This window comes from Rhamphochromis sp. 'chilingali', assembly GCF_963969265.1.
Source record: "Rhamphochromis sp. 'chilingali' genome assembly, chromosome: 3".
Taxonomy (NCBI): domain Eukaryota; kingdom Metazoa; phylum Chordata; class Actinopteri; order Cichliformes; family Cichlidae; genus Rhamphochromis; species Rhamphochromis sp. 'chilingali'.
Genome location: NC_137931.1, coordinates 4973654 through 4982992, shown reverse-complemented (window position 1 = coordinate 4982992; position 9339 = coordinate 4973654). Strand labels below are relative to the sequence as shown.

General features: G+C 42.2%; 1 long non-coding RNA gene across 1 annotated transcript; it reads left to right on the top strand.

The window, feature by feature from the left end:
• The first annotated feature begins 6522 nt into the window (after positions 1-6522).
• On the top strand, positions 6523-7621 carry LOC308394609. Its single transcript, XR_013971255.1, has 2 exons — positions 6523-7377; positions 7457-7621. It is a non-coding gene; the product is annotated as an uncharacterized lncRNA (long non-coding RNA).
• The last annotated feature ends 1718 nt before the right edge of the window (positions 7622-9339 follow it).

Sequence of the window (9339 nt, the reverse complement as noted above, 5' to 3'; positions counted from 1 at the left end):
TGTTTGGCCATTTTCCGGTCCTCGCCTAACTTTCAGCAGTTTTTCGAGGTCATCGAGACACTTAAGTTTTATATATCGAGTTTCCTTTGATCGATAATGTGTCTCGTATTGAAATTGTTCTTGGGTCTTAAATGTCCAGCGCTGTTTGTTGTAGTTATCCTCGATGAAGTAGCAGTCAGTGTACAAGCCAGACTCTAGGAGATGATCTGGTAGCTGACCCTGGGTTTCAATTATGAATTTTAAAACATCATAATCGTCTTCCCCAGGATAGAGAGGCACCCCTGTAGCAAGCTCCACAGCTACCAGCCCCAGAGACCACATGTCGATTGCTTCGTGGTATGGAATGCCAAGCATAACCTCAGGTGCACAATAACCAATTGTCCCCACACGGTCACCAGGAATCACTGCAGAAGCAGGACATGCGAGGCCAAAGTCTATGAGTTTGACTTTGACGGGAGACTCACTGTGGTTCAGCACCATGATGTTTCCAGGTTTGAGGTCAGCATGCACTATTCCCACAGAACCCAGGTGGAACAGAGCATTTGCAAGCTGATGCAAAATTGGCCTGAGTTCTCTCATTGGGAGACCTCGGTTATTCCGGTCCCCAATGTAGTCCCACAGGCTTTGGTCGAGCAATTCGAAATTCAAGCAAATGCGCTGTCCATCGAGGAAATAGTCGTTCCATTCCACAATGTTGCACCTGTCTGGATCCAAGCGTCGTAGCTGCTCCAGGATGAAAATTTCCAGTTTTGCCTGGAGCAGAATTTCAGGGTCGCTCTTGTTGACTTTAATAGCAACGGTTTTGTTGTTTTTTGTATCGCGACATCTGGTTACCAAACCAAAGCCTCCTTCTCCAAGGAAAGCCTCTACCACGTGGTGATCTCCTAAAATGGTCCCTTCCGTTATTTGAAGATCATCTTCAGAGGCAGATGGGTTGGCTGAGGTGTTGATGTCTCCTTTTTGAGGAAATTCAACTGAGTTTTGGAAACTGCAGCTGAATTTTTGCAATCCATGACTTTTCCAGCTTGAAGGCTGCTGAGAGAGCACAAGGAGTTCTCCCCCTGTACTATTCATGTCAGTGCAGGGGGTTCTCCTTGAGAGGCCAGGGTGGAAAAAGGGATGCTTCAGAACCTCCGAGGGTGTTATGCGCTGATTTGCATCCAAGGCCAACATTTCTTTGATTAGCCTTACAAATAATGTTTGGCCATTTTCCGGTCCTCGCCTAACTTTCAGCAGTTGTTCGAGGTCATCGAGACACTTAAGTTTTATCGATCGAGTTTCCTTGGATCGATAATGTGTCTCGTATTGAAATTGTTCTGGGGTCTTAAATGTCCAGCGCTGTTCCTTGTGGTTATCCTCGATGAAATAGCTGTCAGTGTACAAGCCAGACTCTAGGAGATGATCTGGTAGCTGACCCTGGGTTTCAATTATGAATTTCAAAACGTCATAATCGTCTTCCCCAGGATAGAGAGGCACCCCTGTAGCAAGCTCCACAGCTACCAGCCCTAGAGACCACATGTCAATTGCTTCATCATATGGAGTGCCAAGCATAATCTCAGGTGCACAATAACCAATTGTCCCCACACAGTCACCAGGAATCACTGCAGAGGTGTTACATGCGATGCCAAAGTCTATAAGTTTGACTCTGACTTGAGACTCACTGCGGTTCACAACCATGATGTTGACAGGTTTGAGGTCAGCATGCACTATTCCCACAGAACCCAGGTGGAATAGAGCATTTGCGAGCTGATTCAAAATTGGCCTGATTTCTCTCATTGGGAGACCTCGGTTATTCCGGTCCCCTATGTAGTCTGACAGGCTTTGGTCGAGGAGTTCAAAATTCAGGCAAATGCGCTCTCCATCGAGGAAATAGCCGTTCCATTCGACGATGTTGCACCTGTCTGGATCCAAGCGTCGTAGCTGCTCCAGGATGAAAATTTCCAGTTTTGCCTGGAGCAGAATTTCAGGGTCGCTCTTGTTGACTTTAACAGCAACAGTTTTGTTGTTTTTTGTATCGCGACATCTGGTTACAACACCAAAGCTTCCTTCTCCAAGGAAAGCCTCCACCATGTGGTGATCTCCCAAAATGGTCCCTTTAGATATTCCAAGCTCATCTGAGCCGAAGGCTGGGTTGGCTGACATGGTGTAATGTGTCTGTTTGCGCTGTGAATTGGTGAGAAACAAAACTGAACTTGTTTTGGTTTCTCTCGTAAATTGCTCTCAAAGCTTCTCAAAAGGGTTTTAGTTGCTGCAGGTCAACGTCCGTTAAGCATAAAGTAACAGGTGAGCGCTTCTATTTATAGGTTTTGGATCAAAGCAAAGTTATGACGTCAGAAAGGATCAAAGCAAAGTTATCACGTCACAAGCGATCGAAGCGATTCTAATATGTGCGCATGCGCACATATGAGAAGCGATCGAAGCGATTCTAATATGTGTGCATGCGCACATATGAGAAGCGATCGAAGGGATTCTAATATGTGCGCATGCGCACACACGTGCTTGTTTGTGTAATATTGTTCACACTAAACTTGACCCTAATCCATTTAATATCAGTCAATCAAAGAAAATGTTAGTTTTGGAAAATTTTAAAATGACATAACTGACAGTTAAAACATTTTTTGTTCATGTATTTGTATTTGTATTGTCTTCGGAATTTTTTTTTGCATACCATGTCAAGCTTTTCTGTATATAGTCATGTCGTAGATTTCGGAGCAAACAAGAAATTGAATTGGATTTTAATATTGCAGTGCTTGGATTTCGGATTTGGTGCTTAAAACTTCTTGAAACTGTAACCGTATTTCATTCACCACAAAGAACTATCTGATTGAATAGTTTTCTTATCAGATAGAGAAATAAAACGAGTCGCAAAGTCTAAAAGCAACATTTCTCTGCCTGGGCTGTACCTCTGCACGTTAGTCTGTTTCAATGTGTGACCCCCCACCCCCTCCCTGATCAGTCGGGGGTGAGTGCGCTAATGTGCCTGGAGGCCGTTTTAATGAGTGTTTGCTGGAAAACGAAAAATACAAGAAGGATTTGTACGTTTTCACAACGGGGGAGTTGCGTAAGTACTAGTAAATAATTTTCTCGAGTGTGTACGTTACACATGTTATTTGTTTAAAATTGGTATTATTATTTTGCTAGCTAGCAAACTCGCGGGATAAAGGATTGAAGTGCACTCAGTGCGATACAATACGGTGGCGCTATTCTAACAGTTAGTTATTGCAGGGTAACTTGTAGAATATGCTGTGAATTGAACCAAGATTACACAGCAGTAGCAGTAATACGAGTTACTTCCCTCAAGTGAAAGCGTTAAACGTTAGCCCGATGCTTAACTAGCCAACGTCAGGCTTTCTGATTGAAGGCTAAAAGCGACGTTGTCACCAAGTAAACAGAATATTGATGATATTTTTGTGTATCGCTGCAGCCTTTTCAAGTATTAACCTGGTGTCTTTGGGAACAGCTTAGGGGGAAATGACGGTAATATGACTGAACCATATGGGAAGAAAGAATAGGCACTTTTTTGTGCTAGCGAAGTTTCCTGGCTTTCATTCAAAATCTGTTTATCATTAAACAATTGAAACATAATGGCTTCGAGCTGACATTGAGGCCTGTGGGGCACTATCAGCCACTGAGACAGTAGACAAGTGACTATTTCACACTTTAAGGCTGCCTGTTTATTTAAGGGAGATGAACAGTACATTCTAACTGTACATAATAATATCAATGATGATAGATTAAATAAATGGGTTTTTGAAAGACGCTTGTGCATTTTTAAAGTCTAAAGTGTTGAATTGATCTGAGTATGTCATGTGTTCAAAGCTTCTCCCAGATAGTGCTGTTCTCTATGCCTGTCTTACTCTACATGATGTTATTAGCACAAACACTTTAAAGGTGATAATTAGGTCTACAACAATAACACAGACTGCAATGTAGTTAAGCGTCTTACAGTTAGTTTTGAATGAATGAACTTAAAAAAACAACACAAGCAAAGATCTGTCTCCTCCTGTTTTTTGTGTCACATAAGAAAGAAGCATCAATATCTGATGAGAAGACTTATTCATTTGGACTTTCACGTGGTCTTACTCAGGTGATGCGAAGTGAAATATGCATCCTTTTTATGGTAATGTGCTGGAAAATGTTGAAAATGGACATTAAACGTGCTTACAAAGTGCTTGAATTTGACCCTGAAAGGTGTATGAAGCCAGAAAAAGTCACACTTGGAGTAAAAACCTCTCATAGCAAGTTAATCATATTCAATTGATTTGATGCTTTCAGCACAAAATTTAGCCACACAGTCAGGACAGCGTCTGCTTTACCTTCATCGGTAAACGTGTTTATGCAGTACATAGTAACAGTGTGGCTGAGTCCTCTGGTTCAAATCAGTTCCAGTACATTTGGAGATGTAAGTCTTAACCTTTCACATGCATCGGGAAGGAAAAAACATTTAATCTGCACAGTACTGCCGAAGTGCAGCGATACATTGTGAAGTGCACATTTGCATTTCTCATACAGTACCGAGCAAAAGTCTTGAACCACCCCCTTATTTTTTCGTGTTTTGCCAGGTCAGTCTGTGTTAACGGTGTTATTAACTGCATTCTTCAACTAAAGAAGTGAGAACAAATGATGTGGGCTTTTGTTTTTTTGCAATAGGCTGCAAGTAAATGTGTACAGATACAATTTAAAATTGGTTCTTTGTTAAGTTTTCTGGTCCTTTCCGTGACTTAGGTGTCTGTTTATGTTTGAATGTTTCAGAGATTAGTGTGAAGGGTCTTAACAGACAAAAAGTGGTCAAATACAAGCCCTGGATTAAAAATCAGAAACACTTTAAAAAGCCTGGAGAGCTATTCCTTAATACCACTTTAAAGATTACAGGGAAGTCCGGATCCCTGGAAGCAAATGAGGGATGGCTCAAGACTTTTGCACAGTGCTGTACATGTCATGTTCCCTGTTTTATAGCTCAGCTCAAACTGACACGTTCTCACTAACTGCTTCTCATTTTCTCCACAGTAAACTTTGACCACTTCCAGATACTGCGGGCCATCGGGAAAGGAAGCTTTGGAAAGGTAATGCAGCCTCCATTTTTCACGCCACTTGTATATTGTTTGCCCTTAATTACCCACCACGGTCGTCATCTCTAAAGAATCAGTGCAAGCGAAGCGAAATGTGCTGGGATTACACTTTAGTTCTCGTGTGCTGCTGTTATTTAATAACAGTTATAAATGCAGCTGATGTAATTATTTCTATAAAGTCAGTTAGAGGAGAGCCGATTTCTATTTCATCTCACTCAATCTAGGTGGGAATTTTGACCCCACGTCTCAATTTAATTACACAGCACATTGAATGTCTGGATGAGACTTCAGTAATGAATTCAGGACTGTGTGTGTGTGTGTGTGTGTGAGATACACAATTGGGGCTGCAGAGATTGGAATAGTTTACCTTCATTTTAAATATCACTGCCCTGTGCACATTGTCGGCTTTAAAATTCAAACTTAAAGAGTTTGTAAGTAAACTGGCTGAGATGAGACAGACGATGCACCGGGTCCTCGTCTGAGTGCTGGCTTTCAGTTGTGCTGTTTCTCTTGCCCAGCCATGCACACACAGACACTGTGCTACACTTACACAGTGAGACAGATGCTCACAGAGACGTCCAGATACATTTTGTCCTTGCTGGAGGTCATCTTGTGTTTTTTGGCCCACTGTGGCCTCACACCGAGCTCCTGCTGTTTTTTGAACACTTTAACAGCACCAGTCTTTAGCTTCCTGTTGAACACACTTAAGTGGGGGAGGTGTTATTATTAGTGGTAAATGATTTGTGTATTTGTTGGATGCACCTCAGAGCAACAGGAAACATGACACGACACGCTCCAGTAACCTGCAGTCTTTACAGTGAGGACACACAAACATTAACCCTCTGCTCCTTACAGAAACTCTCTAAATCCTGTAAGTTTCTTGACTGCCACTTGGAAAGTTGAAACTTCAGCTCCCTCCACAGATTTTCTACATTACTGATGTCTGGAGACTGACTAGACCACTCCGTGATCTTATAGCACTTCTCCATTAGTACATACTCAGATCAGCTTGCTGTGACTCATTTTCCATTACAATCAAGTACCACCTAATGTGCGTGGGGTCATTACAGCAAAGCGGCCCGATGTCCATGTTGTCATTTATGAGCAACACGAATGCCACAACAAAGGAAGACGTCGCAGCGATGATGTATCTGTGGCTTTTTGTCACACTTGGAAACCACGGTGTTGTGCAGCTATTTGCCTTGTTGCAGGGTTTTAAAAAAACTGCAGTTTTGATTTTAGTGAAAGACAAAAGCCAATCCGTGGCCTGCAGTCTGACGATGTCACATTTCCTGACTGTTTGGAACCCCGACTAAGTCGTCCTGTAGCCCACATCATAATGTTTCCATCTCTCTGCTTGACTGCGGGGATGCTATTTTTTGCATCACACTCCTATTTCAAAAGGTCAGTTAAAGCCACATAATTTCGTTTCATCTCCCCACAGCACTTTCTCCAAAGTCTTCCCTGAATCATTTAGATTTTCACTGGCACTTGAGATGGGCCTATACATGTTTCTCCTTGAACAGGTAGCTACCCTATGTTAGCCTAGCTTTCTATCACTGATGCTCTGTGTGTATGCTGCTGCCTCTCGTCTCGTGTTACTTAAAAAATTAACCCCACAGCTTCAATAACCGTATCTAAAAATCTCTCATTGAAAGTTACGGTTGTAGGTTTGGAAACATTTTGGGGTAGCCAGTGTTAAATAGAGACAGTGCCACATTCTTTATCTAGTCATTGTAATGAAAGAAGCACATTAAAAACTATATGAGAGTTTGCTTTTAACAAGCATGTAATGACTCTACTTAAAAACTGAAAGTAGCATTTTGTGGATGTTTTCCCTGCTGCCCGATCCCATCAGTCTCTTAAAGCATCATTTTTTATGCGCCCTGGTGTGACAGAGGTTTCATGGCGCTACAGGTTACCTGAGCACATCAGGTATATTACGGTTGAAAACTAGTGCCCGGCCTTCCAGTGGGTGGTCGACCCCTCGTGCACAGCTCAGGAGTCTAAACGACCCAGCAGTTATGGACATGTGTGTTTTTGGTGTGCTGTCCCTCGTTCTCCCTGCTTGCAGGTGTGTGTGTGTGTGTGTGTGTGTGTGTGTGTGTGTGTGTGTGTGTGTGTGTGTGTGGATGCCGGAGTTTCTGAGAGCACCTGTTTACAGGCACCTTCAGGCCTGGTGGGTGTGGCCCTGCCAGGTGGTTGGCCACACCTGAAGACCATCACACAGCTGATCAAGCCTTGTCGGAGGAGCTACTTAAGAATGCGGTGGCGCTCTCTCTGACGCTGGATCATTGCGTGACTTCACGTTAGTCTCTCGGCCAGTCAGTACGGATAGTCTGCCGCATTGTATGTGTCTTACGGCTGCCTGTTTGTTATCTCCCCAGGAGAAGCGTGGAGACGAGAGGGCAGCGAGCACGGGGTGCTCAGACACTGAGGAGCGGAGACAAGGAACACTAGCACTGGGAAGAGGACATTTCACGGGAGTCGGGAACGCACTGCGGATTTATTGTTATTTTCCATTCACTGTAAATAAACGCACTGCTTGCATTCAGAGCTCCGTGCCTGGCTCCTCTTTCCTCACATCCCCACGGTTGACGCTGGACAACTGTGACAAATAGCTGTTCTTAGATTCATTATTAGTTCAACATTGACAAATAGTAGTTGACTAATATCAGGAGCCAAAAAGAAAACAAAAAACAAACGAAATAAATATTTCAGACGCTGAAAATAAATTATTACGGTCGTTTAAATTTGCTGTCAGCAAGTTAGGTCTAATACATGTAGTCAATCTAATGAATCAATATTACATGTAAAAAGTACAGAACTGAAAATGAAACTAAAATATAACGGTAAATGAACTGGTTCTTGTATAAAACCTTTCTACTCTCTACAACTTGCCTCATTCATGCACTCACTTTTTTCTATGCTTTTTCTCTGTAAGTGCTTTCTATCTAACATTAATACGCATTCATCCTCCCGATGGATGCATCGGAGAGCAACTTGGGGTTAGCATCTTGCCCAAGGATATTTGGCATGCAGGCTGGAGCAGAGGGGCATTGAACCAGCAACTTTCTGATTAGTAGGTTTCCTGCTCTACCTGAGCTACAGACACCCCAATTTGTGGTGTTCTGGAAACAACACGTTCTCATCCCAACAGGTAACGATGCTATGTGACAAATCATCAGTATGTGTAAATGTGTTTTTTGTTCTAATCATGAATTGCTTTGTAAAACAAGACCTGATAGGGTTAAGGTTAAAGTTATGGTTAGAGTTAATGTTAGGGATAGGGCTGGAATGGACGGCTGGAGCCTCTCCTCCAAGTGTGTGTTACTGCCGCGATCAGCATTCTGTTGTATGCTTTTCTCTGTAAGCGCTTCGAGCCTGTACTTTTTTGCTTTAGCTGAGTAATGAAGTTGAATCAGTACTTTAACTTTCACTGGAACAATAGTATTTTTACTTCTACTTAAGAATGTCTGATCTTTTGTCAACTCTGGCTGTCTCTCAGTCTTGGAATACCCACTTGTTGTCCAGCGGTGTCCTGGGAATATGGGAACTAGACAGACTGGGGAAACAATGGGAGGAGACACAAAGATGGAATCACTTTTACCATCTTTGATGTATTTGCTGGTCGTCTTATTTCTTCTATTTTGCAAGCACAGTGTTGCAATCATTGTCTTTGTGGTACAATGACACAGGTAGAATGCAGGTGTTTTCATGTAACACGATGCCAGAAAGATGAGTAATGTGTTTTGAAGAGAAGATAAAACATCATGTTTGAACAAAGATAAGCAGCAGACACGTCTGTGTGTGAGTTATTCAGGTTCAGTAAGAAGGTAATATGTCTGCAGAATTTGTAATTCTTATGAAGATATTGCTTGTACAATAAATAAAATCCCTTTAACTTCTTCTGGAGAGTGTCTTTATATATTTAGTCATTTTGGGGCGATCCTTTATTTAGTACTAACTCTAGTCGGGGATATATATCAGAGTTTACTTTCAGATATGAGCATTGTGTTTCCTGTGGATGAATGAATGAATTATTTATTTATGTATTTTTTGAAAGACTGGCTCATGTAAAATCTCTGAAAGTATGACACAGCTCTCCTGTTACACTTTATGGACTCCTGAGCTTCACCATGAGGGCCTGTCTTTATTCACTGAAATCCACTTTTATAATGAATTCACAGTAATCACTGACACCTTCAGAGCATTACATTCATTAAAGACGTCTTCTACACCTACTCTTCCAGACGACCGACACATACTT